This window comes from Arachis ipaensis, chromosome B1, assembly GCF_059453495.1.
Source record: "Arachis ipaensis isolate K30076 ecotype BB chromosome B1, ASM5945349v1, whole genome shotgun sequence".
Lineage (NCBI taxonomy): Eukaryota > Viridiplantae > Streptophyta > Magnoliopsida > Fabales > Fabaceae > Arachis > Arachis ipaensis.
Genome location: NC_142436.1, coordinates 82627372 through 82640117, shown reverse-complemented (window position 1 = coordinate 82640117; position 12746 = coordinate 82627372). Strand labels below are relative to the sequence as shown.

Here is a 12746-nt window from a genome sequence, read left to right as displayed (position 1 = left end):
ACTAAGAAAAATGAAAAAGGTTTGATTTTTGAAAAAGATTTTGAAAAAGATAAGATTTTTAAATTGAAAATTTGATTTGACTCATAAAAACAACTAGATTTTAAAAATTTTTGAAAAAGTCAAATCTAATTTTCGAAATTTTAAGAGAGAAAAAGGGAAAGATATTTTTTTTATTTTTGAATTTTTATTGATGATAGAGAAAAACACTAAAAATGCTCAATGCATGGAAATTATGGATCAAAACAATGAATGCATGCAAGAATGCTATGAATGTCAAGATGAACACCAAGAACACTTTGAAGATCATGATGAACACCAATAACTTATTTTTGAAAATTTTATATGCAAAGAAAACATGCAAGACACCAAACTTAGAAATCTTTCATGTTTAGACACTATGAATGCAAAAATGCATATGAAAAACAAGAAAAGATGCAAAACAAGAAAACATCAAGATCAAACAAGAAGACTTACCAAGAACAACTTGAAGATCATGAAGAACACCATGAATGCATGAATTTTTCGAAAAATGCAAGATGAACATGCAATTGACACCAAACTTATAACATGACACATGATTCAAACAAGAAACATGAAAAATATTTTTGATTTTTATGATTTTCTAAATTTTTTTGGATTTTTATTTTAAATTTTTCAAAAATTATTTAAAAAAAAGAAAAATAAGGATTCCAAAATTTTTAATATGAATTCCAGGAATCTTATGCTCTTTAGTCTAAAGCTCCAATCAAAGGGTCATGCATAGCTTAATAGCCAGCCAAGCTTTAGCATGTAACTCAAACATGACACGCCTGACATACCCTACAGCCAGCCAGGCTTCAACATGCTTCATGAAACACTAGAATTCATTCTTAAAAATTCTGAAGAAAAATATATTTTTGAAAACATTTTTATTTTTTTTTTTAAAATTTTTTTCGAAAATAAAGGAAATTTTTTGAAAGATTTTTGAAAATTTTTTTTTTGAAAATAAAACAAAAAGGAAATTTACCTAATCTGAGCAACAAGATGAACTGTCAGTTGTCCAAACTCGAACAATCCCCGGCAACGGCGCCAAAAACTTGGTATGCGAAATTGTTACTCAGGTTGTGAATTATTGTTCGAAATTAATTCCCTGGCGATGGCACCAAAAACGGATGCACAGAACCATGGTCTAAAAATATCTTCACAACCTCGCATAACAAACCAGCAAGTGCACTGGGTCGTCCAAGTAATACCTTACGTGAGTAAGGGTCGAATCCCATGGAGATTGTTGGTATGAAGCAAGCTATGGTCACCTTGTAAATCTCAGTCAGGCGGATATAAAATAGTTATGTAGTTTTCGGAATTTAGTAATAAAAGAAGGATAGAAATACTTATGTAAATCATTGGTGAGAATTTCACATAAGCGTATGGAGATGCATTCGTTCCTCTGAACCTCCGCTTTCCTGCTGTCTTCATCCAATCAGTCTTACTCCTTTCTATGGCTGGCTTTATGTAAGGATGTCACCGGTGCCAATGGCTACTTTCAATCCTCTCGGGGAAAAGGTCCAAATGCTCTGTCACAGCACGGCTAATCGTCTGGAGGCATCACCCTTGTCGTTGGTTGCATCCTATTCCTCTCTGTGAAAATGGTCTGATGCGCTGTCACTGCATGGCTAATCATCTTGGAGGTTCTCGATCATACTGGAATAGGATTTACTATCCTTTTGCGTCTGTCACTACGCCCAGCACTCGCGAGTTTGAAGTTCGTCACAGTCATTCAATCCCAGAGTCCTACTCGGAATACCACAGACAAGGTTTAGACTTTCCGGACTCTCATGAATGCCGCCATCAATCTAGCTTATACCACGAAGATTCTGATTAAGAGATCTAAGAGATACTCATTCAGTCGAAGGTAGAACGGAAGTGGTTGTCAGGCACGTGTTCATAGGGAATGATGATGATTGTCACGTTCATCACATTCAGATTGAAGTGCGAATGAATATCTTAGAAGCGAAATAAGATGAATTGAATAGAAAAACAGTAGTACTTTGCATTAATCTTCGAGGAACAGCAGAGCTCCACACCTTAATCTATGGAGTGCAGAAACTCTACCGTTGAAAATACATAAGTGACAATGGAGTTCATTGGTCTCGTCCCCAGAGGGGAACCGGAGTAACCAAGACTTGATCACAGGATCAAAATACAATCCAGGATGTCTAGTACAATAGCAAAAGGTCCTATTTATAATAAACTAGCTACTAGGGTTTACAGAAGTAAGTAATTGATGCATAAATCTACTTCCGGGGCCCACTTGGTGTGTGCTTGGGCTGAGCTTGAAGTCTACACGTGGAGAGGTCATTATTGGAGTTGAACGCCAGCTTTTGTGCCAGTTTGGGCATTGAACTCCACTTTGCAACTTGTTTCTGGCGCTGGACGCCAGAATTGGGCAGAGAGCTGGCGTTGAACGCTAGTTTGCATCGTCTAAACTCGGGAAAATTATGGACTATTATATAATGCTGGAAAGCCTTGGATGTCTAATTTCCAACGCAATTAGAAGCGCGCCATTTTGAGTTCTGTAGCTCCAGAAAATCCATTTTTAGTGCAGGGAGGTCAGAATCCAACAGCATCAGCAGTCCTTCTTCAACCTCTGAATCTGATTTTTGCTCAAGTCCCTCAATTTCAGCCAGAAAATACCTGAAATCACAGAAAAACACACAAACTCATAGTAAAGTCCAGAAATGTGAATTTAACATAAAAATTAATGAAAACATCCCTAAAAGTAACTAGATTCTACTAAAAACATACTAAAAACAATGCCAAAAAGCGTATAAATTATCCGCTCATCACAACACCAAACTTAAATTGTTGCTTGTCCCCAAGCAACTGAAAATCAAATAGGATAAAAAGAAGAGAATATACTATAAATTCCAAACTATCAATGAAACATAGCTTCAATCAGATGAGCGGGACTTGTAGCTTTTTGCCTCTTGAATAGTTTTGGCATCTCACTTTATCCATTGAGGTTCAGAATGATTGGCATCTATAGGAACTCAGAGTTCAGATAGTGTTATTGATTCTCCTAGTTCAGTATGATGATTCTTGAACACAGCTTCTTTATGAGTCTTGGCCGTGGCCCTAAGCACTTTGTTTTCCAGTATTACCACCGGATACATAAATGCCACAGACATATAATTGGGTGAACCTTTTCAGATTGTGACTCAGCTTTGCTAAAGTCCCCAATTAGAGGTGTCCAGGGTTCTTAAGCACACTCTTTTTTTGCTTTGGACCTTGACTTTAACCGCTCAGTCTCAAGTTTTCACTTGACACCTTCACGCCACAAGCACATGGTTAGGGACAGCCTGGTTTAGCCGCTTAGGCCAGGATTTTATTCCTTTAGGCCCTCCAATCCACTGATGCTCAAAGCCTTGGGATCCTTTTTATTTACCCTTGCCTTTTGGTTTTAAGGGTTATTGGCTTTTTGCTCTTGCCTCTTGGTTTTAAGAGCTTTTGGCTTTTTCTGCTTGCTTTTTCTTTTTCTTTCTATTTTTTTTTGCCTATATATATATATATATATATTTTTTTTTTGCAAGCTTTGTTCTTTGCTGCTTTTTCTTGCTTCAAGAATCATTTTTATGATTTTTCAGATTATCAAATAACATGTTTCCTTGTCATCATTCTTTCAAGAGCCAACATATTTAACATTCTTAAACAACAACATCAAAAGACATATGCACTGTTCAAGCATTCATTCAGAAAACAAGAAGCATTGTCACCACATCAATATAATTAAACTAAGTTCAAGGATAAATTCGAAACTCATGTAGTTCTTGTTCTTTTGAATTAAAACATTTTTCATTTAAGAGAGGTGATGGATTCATAGGACATTCATAACTTTAAGACATAGTTACTAACTACTAATGATCATGTAATGAAGACACAAACATGGATAAGCACTTAACATAGAAAACGAAAAATAGAGAAAGTAAGAACAAGGAATGAGTCCACCTTAGTGATGGGTGCGTTTCTTTCTTGAGGAACCAATGATGTCCTTGAGCTCTTCTATGTCTCTTCCTTGTCTTTGTTGCTCCTCCCTCATTGCTTTTTGATCTTCTCTAATTTCATGAAGGATGATGGAGTGTTCTTGATGTTCCACCCTTAATTGTCCCATGTTGGAACTTAATTCTCCTAGGGAGGTGTTGATTTGCTCCCAAAAATTCTGTGGAGGCAAGTGCATCCCTTGATGTATCTCAGGGATTTCTTGATGATGAGCTTCTTGATGTGCCTGTTGAGATTCATGAATGTGCTCTCTTGTTTGCTCCATCCTTTTCTTAGTGATGGGCTTGTGAGATGAATCTTTCCATCTCCCATGGATCAGAGGTGGAAGCATTTGTCTTCCTTTTCCTCTTTCTTGAGGTTTCTCTGGCCTTAGGTGCCATTAATGGTAATGGAAAAACAAAAAGCTTATGCTTTTACCACACCAAACATAGAATATTGCTCGCCCTCGAGCAAGAGAAGAAAGAATAGATGAAGAAGAAGAAGATATGGAGGAGATAGAGGGATGTGTGTATGGATGTGAGTGGTGAATGGAAAACAGAAGGGATGACCATGAATGGAGAGAGAAAGGGTGAGGTGGGTGGGGATCCTGTGAGATTCACAGATCCTGAGATGATCCTGTGGGGTCCACAGATCCTGAGATGATCCTGTGGGGTCCATAGATCCTGAGATGTTCAAGGAATTATAACCTTGCACCAAATTAGGCATGTAAAATGCCCTTGCACACAACTCTGGGCGTTCAGCGCCAGGTGAGTGCCCATTTTGTGCGTTCAACGCCCATTTGTTGCCCATTTCTGGCGTTGAACGCCAGAACCATGCTTGTTCTGGGCGTTCAGCGCCAGCTCTTCTCCAGGGTGCAATTCTGGTGTTCAGCGCCCAAATGCTGCCCATTTTGGGCGTTCAGCGCCCAGATATTGCCCATTTTCAGCGTTCAGCGCCAGAACCATGCTCTGTTCTGGCGTTGAACGCCAGACCGGTGCTTCCTCCAGGGTGTGATTTTTCTTCCGCTTTTTTGATTCTGTTTCTAATTTTTTCGTTTATTTTGTGACTCCACATGATCATGAACCTAAGAAAACATGAAAAACAGAAACAAAATTAGATAAATAAACATTGGGTTGCCTCCCAACAAGCGCTTCTTTAATGTCAATAGCTTGACAGTGGGCTCACATGGAGCCTTATAGATGTTCAGAGCTTTGTTGAGACTTCCCAACACCAAACTTAGAGTTTGGGTATGGGAGTTCAACACCAAACTTAGAGTTTGGTTGTGGCCTCCCAACACCAAACTGAGAGTTTGACTGTGGGGGTTCTGGTTGACTCTGTAGTGAGAGAAGCTTTTCATGCTTCCTCAGAGATCCTTGAGTTTTAAACACAAGGTTATCCTCATTTAGTTAAAGGATTAATTCCCCTCTGTCCACATCAATCACAGCTCATGCTGTGGCTAGGAAGGGTCTTCCAAGGATGATGAATTCATCCTCATCCTTCCCAGTATCTAAGACTATGAAATCAGCAGGGATGTAAAGGCCTTCAACCTTTACTAACACGTCCTCTACTTGTCTATAAGGCTGTTTTCTTGAATTGTCTGCCATCTCTAATGAGACTTTAGTGGCTTGCACCCCAAAGATTCCCAGTTTCTCTATTACAGAGAGGGGCATGAGGTTTATTCCTGAACCAAGGTCACACAGAGCCTTAAAGATCATGGTGCCTATGGTACAAGGTATTAAGAACTTTCTAGGATCTTGTTTCTTCTGAGGCAATGTCAGTTGATCCAGATCACTTAGTTCATTGGTGAACAAGGGAGGTTCATCTTCCCAAGTTTCAATGCCAAATAATTTGGCATTCAGCTTCATGATTGCACAAAGGTACTTGGTAACTTGCTCTTCAGTAACATCCCTATTCTTTTCAGAAGAGGAATACTCATCAGAGCTCATGAATGGCATAAGGAGGTTCAATAGAATCTCTATGGTCTCTAGATGAGTCTCAGATTCCTTAGGTTCCTCAGAGGGAAACTCCTTATTGATCACTGGACGTCCCAGGAGGTCTTCCTTCTTGGGATTCACGTCCTCTCCTTCCCTTACAGGTTCGGCCATGGTGATTAATTCAATAGCCTTGCACTCTCCTTTTGGATTTTCTTCTGTATTGCTTGGGAGAGTACTAGGAGGGATTTCAGTGATCCTTTTACTCAGCTGGCCCACTTGTGCTTCCAAATTTCTAATGGAAGACCTTGTTTCATTCATGAAACTTACAGTGGCCTTGGATAGATCAGAGACTAAGTTTGCTAAATTAGAGGTATTTTGTTTAGAGTTCTCTGTCTGTTGCTGAGTAGATGATGGAAAAGGTTTATTATTGTTAAACCTGTTTCTTCCACCATTATTAAAGCCTTGTTGAGGCTTTTGTTGATCCTTCCATGAGAGATTTGGATGATTTCTCCATGATGGATTATAGGTGTTTCCATAAGGTTCACCTAAGTAATTCACCTCTGCTATTGCAGGGTTCTCAGGATCATAAGCTTCTTCTTCAGAAGATGCCTCTTGAGTACTGTTGGATGCAGCTTGCATTCCATTCAGACTCTGAGAAATCATATTGACTTGCTGAGTCAATATTTTGTTCTGAACCAGTATGGCATTCAGAGTATCAATTTCAAGAACTCCCTTCTTCTGAGGCATCCCATTACTCACAGGATTCATTTCAGAAGTGTACATGAACTGGTTATTGGCAACCATGTCAATGAGTTCTTGAGCTTTTGTAGGTATTTTCTTTAGGTGAATGGATCCACCTGCAGAAGTATCCAATGACATCTTTGATAGCTCAGATAAACCATCATAGAATATATCCAGGATGGTCCATTCTGAAAGCATGTCAGAAGGACACTTTTTGGTTAGTTCTTTGTATCTCTCCCAAGCTTCATAGAGGGATTCACTTTCTTTCTGTCTGAAGGTCTGAACATCCACTCTAAGCTTACTCAGCTTTTGAGGAGGAAAGAACTTAGCTAAGAAAGCCTTGACCAGCTTATCCCAAGAGTTCAGGCTATCCTTAGGTTGAGAGTCCAACCATATTCTAGCTCTGTCTCTCACAGCAAAAGGGAAAAGCATGAGCCTGTAGACTTCAGGATCTACTCCATTAGTCTTAACAGTATCACAGATCTGCAAAAATTCAGTTAAGAACTGAAAGGGATCTTCAATGGAAGTCTATGAAACTTGCAGTTCTGCTGCATAAGAGAAACTAGCAGAGGTTTCAGCTCAAAATTGTTTGCTCCGATGGAAGGGATGGAGATGCTTCTTCCATGTAAATTGAAATTAGGTGCAGTAAAGTCACCAAGCATTATTCTTGCATTATTGTTGTTGGGTTCGGCTGCCATCTCCTTTACTTGTTCAAAATTTTCAATAAGGTTGTCTATGGATTGTTGTAATTTAGCTTCTCTTAGTTTTCTCTTCAGAGTCCTTTCAGGTTCTGGATCAGCTTCAACAAGAATGCCTTTTTGCTTGTTCCTGCTCATAAGAAAGAGAAGAGAACAAGAAAAGAAGAGGAATCCTCTATGTCACAGTAAAGAGGTTCCTTATTGTTAGTAGAAGAAGAAAAGGAATATGGGTGAAGAATAATGAAGAATCCAAACACAATGGCAAGGATAGGAGCAGTGATGTGAGATGAAGAGTAGTGTTAGTAGATGAATAAATAATTAGAAGGAGATGAGGGAGAAGGATTTTCGAAAATTATTTTTGAAAAAGGGTTAGTGATTTTTGAAAATAGTTTTTGAAAAAGGTTAGTAATTTTCGAAATTTTAAAATCAAAAATTAAAATAATTAGTTAATTAAAGAGAAATTTTGAAAAAGGGGGAAGATATTTTCGAAAATTAGAGAGAGAGGGAGTTAGTTAGGTAGTTTTGAAAGAGATAAGAAACAAACAAAAAAAAATTAGTTAGTTAGTTAAAACAAATTTTGAAAAGATAAGAAGTTAGGAAGTTAGAAAAGATATTTTGAAATCACTTTTTTTTTTGAAAAAGGTAAGATAAGAAGATATTTTTGAAAAGATATGATAGAAATTAGTTTTTGAAAAAGATTTGATTTTTAAAATCACAATTAATGACTTGATTCACAAGAAATCACAAGATATGATTCTAGAACTTAAAGTTTGAATCTTTCTTAACAAGCAAGTAACAAACTTAAAATTTTTGAATCAAAACATTAATTGTTATTGTTATTTTCGAAAATTTGATATAAAAATAAGAAAAAGATTTTTTTTTTTGAAAAATATTTTCAAAATTTTCGAAAATAACTAAGAAAAATGAAAAAGGTTTGATTTTTGAAAAAGATTTTGAAAAAGATAAGATTTTTAAATTGAAAATTTGATTTGACTCATAAAAACAACTAGATTTTAAAAATTTTTGAAAAAGTCAAATCTAATTTTCGAAATTTTAAGAGAGAAAAAGGGAAAGATTTTTTTTTATTTTTGAATTTTTATTGATGATAGAGAAAAACACTAAAAATGCTCAATGCATGGAAATTATGGATCAAAACAATGAATGCATGCAAGAATGCTATGAATGTCAAGATGAACACCAAGAACACTTTGAAGATCATGATGAACACCAATAACTTATTTTTGAAAATTTTATATGCAAAGAAAACATGCAAGACACCAAACTTAGAAATCTTTCATGTTTAGACACTATGAATGCAAAAATGCATATGAAAAACAAGAAAAGATGCAAAACAAGAAAACATCAAGATCAAACAAGAAGACTTACCAAGAACAACATGAAGATCATGAAGAACACCATGAATGCATGATTTTTTCGAAAAATGCAAGATGAACATGCAATTGACACCAAACTTATAACATGACACATGATTCAAACAAGAAACATGAAAAATATTTTTGATTTTTATGATTTTCTAAATTTTTTTGGATTTTTATTTTAAATTTTTCAAAAATTATTTAAAAAAAAGAAAAATAAGAATTCCAAAATTTTTAATATGAATTCCAGGAATCTTATGCTCTTTAGTCTAAAGCTCCAATCAAAGGGTCAGGCATAGCTTAATAGCCAGCCAAGCTTTAGCATGTAACTCAAACATGACACGCCTGACATACCCTACAGCCAGCCAGGCTTCAACATGCTTCATGAAACACTAGAATTCATTCTTAAAAATTCTGAAGAAAAATATATTTTTGAAAACATTTTTATTTTTTTTTTAAAAATTTTTTTTCGAAAACAAAGAAGAAATTTTTTGAAAATTTTTTTTTTGAAAATAAAACAAAAAGGAAATTTACCTAATCTGAGCAACAAGATGAACTGTCAGTTGTCCAAACTCGAACAATCCCCGGCAACGGCGCCAAAAACTTGGTATGCAAAATTGTTACTCAGGTTGTGAATTATTGTTCGAAATTAATTCCCTGGTGATGGCACCAAAAACGGATGCACAGAACCATGGTCTAAACATATCTTCACAACTTCGCATAACTAACCAGCAAGTGCACTGGGTCGTCCAAGTAATACCTTACGTGAGTAAGGGTCGAATCCCATGGAGATTGTTGGTATGAAGCAAGCTATGGTCACCTTGTAAATCTCAGTCAGGCGGATATAAAATAGTTATGTAGTTTTCGGAATTTAGTAATAAAAGAAGGATAGAAATACTTATGTAAATCATTGGTGAGAATTTCAGATAAGCGTATGGAGATGCATTCGTTCCTCTGAACCTCCGCTTTCCTGCTGTCTTCATCCAATCAGTCTTACTCCTTTCTATGGCTGGCTTTATGTAAGGATGTCACCGGTGCCAATGGCTACTTTCAATCCTCTCGGGAAAATGGTCCAAATGCTCTGTCACAGCACGGCTAATCGTCTGGAGGCATCACCCTTGTCGTTGGTTGCATCCTATTCCTCTCTGTGAAAATGGTCCGATGCACTTTCACTGCATGGCTAATCATCTTGGAGGTTCTCGATCATACTGGAATAGGATTTACTATCCTTTTGCGTCTGTCACTACGCCCAGCACTCGCGAGTTTGAAGTTCGTCACAGTCATTCAATCCCAGAGTCCTACTCGGAATACCACAGACAAGGTTTAGACTTTCCGGACTCTCATGATTGCCACCATCAATCTAGCTTATACCACGAAGATTCTGATTAAGGGATCTAAGAGATACTCATTCAGTAGAAGGTAGAACGGAAGTGGTTGTCAGGCACGTGTTCATAGGGAATGATGATGATTGTCACGTTCATCACATTCAGGTTAAAGTGCGAATGAATATCTTAGAAGCGAAATAAGATGAATTGAATAGAAAAACAGTAGTACTTTGCATTAATCTTTGAGGAACAGCAGAGCTCCACACCTTAATCTATGGAGTGCAGAAACTCTACCGTTGAAAATACATAAGTGACAATGGAGTTCATTGGTCTCGGCCCCAGAGGGGAACCGGAGTAACCAAGACTTGATCACAGGATCAAAATACAATCCAGGATGTCTAATACAATAGCAAAATGTCCTATTTATAATAAACTAGCTACTAGGGTTTACAGAAGTAAGTAATTGATGCATAAATCCACTTCCGGGGCCCACTTAGTGTGTGCTTGGGCTGAGCTTGAAGTCTACACGTGGAGAGGTCATTCTTGGAGTTGAATGCCAGCTTTTGTGCCAGTTTGGGCATTGAACTCCACTTTGCAACTTGTTTCTGGCGCTGGACGCCAGAATTGGGCAGAGAGCTGGCGTTGAACGCCAGTTTGCGTCGTATAAACTCGGGAAAAGTATAGACTATTATATATTGCTGGAAAGCCCTGGATGTCGACTTTCTAACGAAATTGGAAGCGTGCCATTTGGAGTTTTGTAGCTCCAGAAAATCCATTTTGAGTGCAGGGAGGTCAGAATCCAACAGCATCAGCAGTCCTTCTTCAACCTCTGAATCTGATTTTTGCTCAAGTCCCTCAATTTCAGCCAGAAAATACCTGAAATCATAGAAAAACACACAAACTCATAGTAAAGTACCGAAATATGAATTTAACATAAAAACTAATGAAAACATCCCTAAAAGTAACTAGATTCTACTAAAAACATACTAAAAACAATGCCAAAAAGCGTATAAATTATCCGCTCATCAACCGGCTTCCCTCTTGAATCTCTCTTCCATTGAGTATCTTCCACACAAATGTCCATAAGGACTTGGTCCAACCTTTGATCAAAGTTGACCCTTCTAGTGTAGGGGCGTGCATCTCCTTGCATCATTGGCAAGTTGAGTACCAACCTTACATTTTCCGGACTGAAATCTAAGTATTTTCCCCAGACCATTGTAAGCCAATTCTTTGGGTCTGGGTTCACACTTTGAACATGGTTTTTGGTGATCCATGTATTAGAATAGAACTCTTGAACCATTAAGATTTCGACTTGTTGAATGGGGTTGGTGAGAACTTCCCAACCTCTTCTTCGAATCTCATGTCAGATCTCTGGATATTCACTCTTTTTAAGCTTAAAGGGGACCTCGGGGATCACCTTTTTCTTTCCCACAACTTCATAGAAGTGGTCATGATGCACTTTTGAGATGAATCTTTCCATCTCCCATGACTCGGAGGTAGAAGCTTTTGCCTTCCCTTTCCTCTTTCTAGAGATTTCTCCGGCCTTAGGTGCCATAAATGGTTATGGAAAAATAAAAAGCGACGCTTTTACCATACCAAACTTAGAAGGTTTGCTCGTCCTTGAGCAAAAGATGAATGAAGGGAGTAGAAGAAGAAGAAAATGGAGGAAATGGAGAGGTGTGAGTGGTTCGGCCAAGGAAAAAAGAAGTGTTTATGATGTGTGAAAATGAAGGAGGGATAAGGGGTTTATATAGGAGTGGAGAAAGGGGTAGGGTTCGTGTATTAGGGGTCGGGTTTGGGAGGGAAAGGATTTGAATTTAAATTGTGAGGTGGGTGGGGTTTTTGGGGAAGAGTGGGTGGAGGTGATTGGTGAAGAGGTGATAGGGAAGAGAAATGGAGGTGATTGGTGAGGGGTATTTGGAAAAGGGTATTATGGAAAGGTGTGTAGAAGAGAGAGAGAGAGTTGAGGTAAGTGGGGATCCTGTGGGGTCCACAGATCCTGAGGTGTCAAGGACTTCTCATCCCTGCACCATTTTGGCGTGTAAACGCCCCTTTGAGTGCCAATCCTGGCGTTAAACGCCAGGTTGCTACCCATTTCTGGCGTTTAACGCTAGCTTTTCTTCCTTTTCTGGCGTTTAAACGCCAGCTTGTTACCCTTTTCTGGCGTTAAACGCCATCTTGTTGCCCTTTTTTGGCGTTAAACGCCCAGAATGGTGCCAGACTGGGCGTTTAACGCCCATTCTGCTGCCCTTACTGGCGTTTAAACGCCAGTAAGATCATCCTCCAAGGTGTGCTATTTTTAATGCTGTTTTTTATTCTGTTTTTGCTTTTTTAGTTGTTTTTGTGACTTCACATGATCATCAACCTAAAGAAAATATAAAATAACAATGGAAAATAAATAGATATAATTGAATAAAATTGGGTTGCCTCCCAACAAACGCTTCTTTAATGTCAATAGCTTGACAGTGGGCTCTCATGGAGCCTCACAGGTACTCAGAGCATGATGATGGCCTCCCAACACCAAAATTAGAGTTTGAATGTGGGGACTCTGTTTGACTCTGCATTGAGAGAAGCTTGTCATGGTTCTTCTCCATGTGTGCATAAGTAGATCCTTGAGCCTTAAACACAAGGCAGTCCTTATTCACTTGAATGACCAGC

At 38.0% G+C, this 12746-nt stretch overlaps 1 non-coding gene across 1 annotated transcript; it reads left to right on the top strand.

The window, feature by feature from the left end:
• Positions 1–6881: 6881 nt before the first annotated feature.
• Positions 6882–6989, top strand: LOC148577244 (small nucleolar RNA R71). Its single transcript, XR_015902957.1, has one exon. It is a non-coding gene; the product is annotated as a small nucleolar RNA R71 (small nucleolar RNA).
• The last annotated feature ends 5757 nt before the right edge of the window (positions 6990–12746 follow it).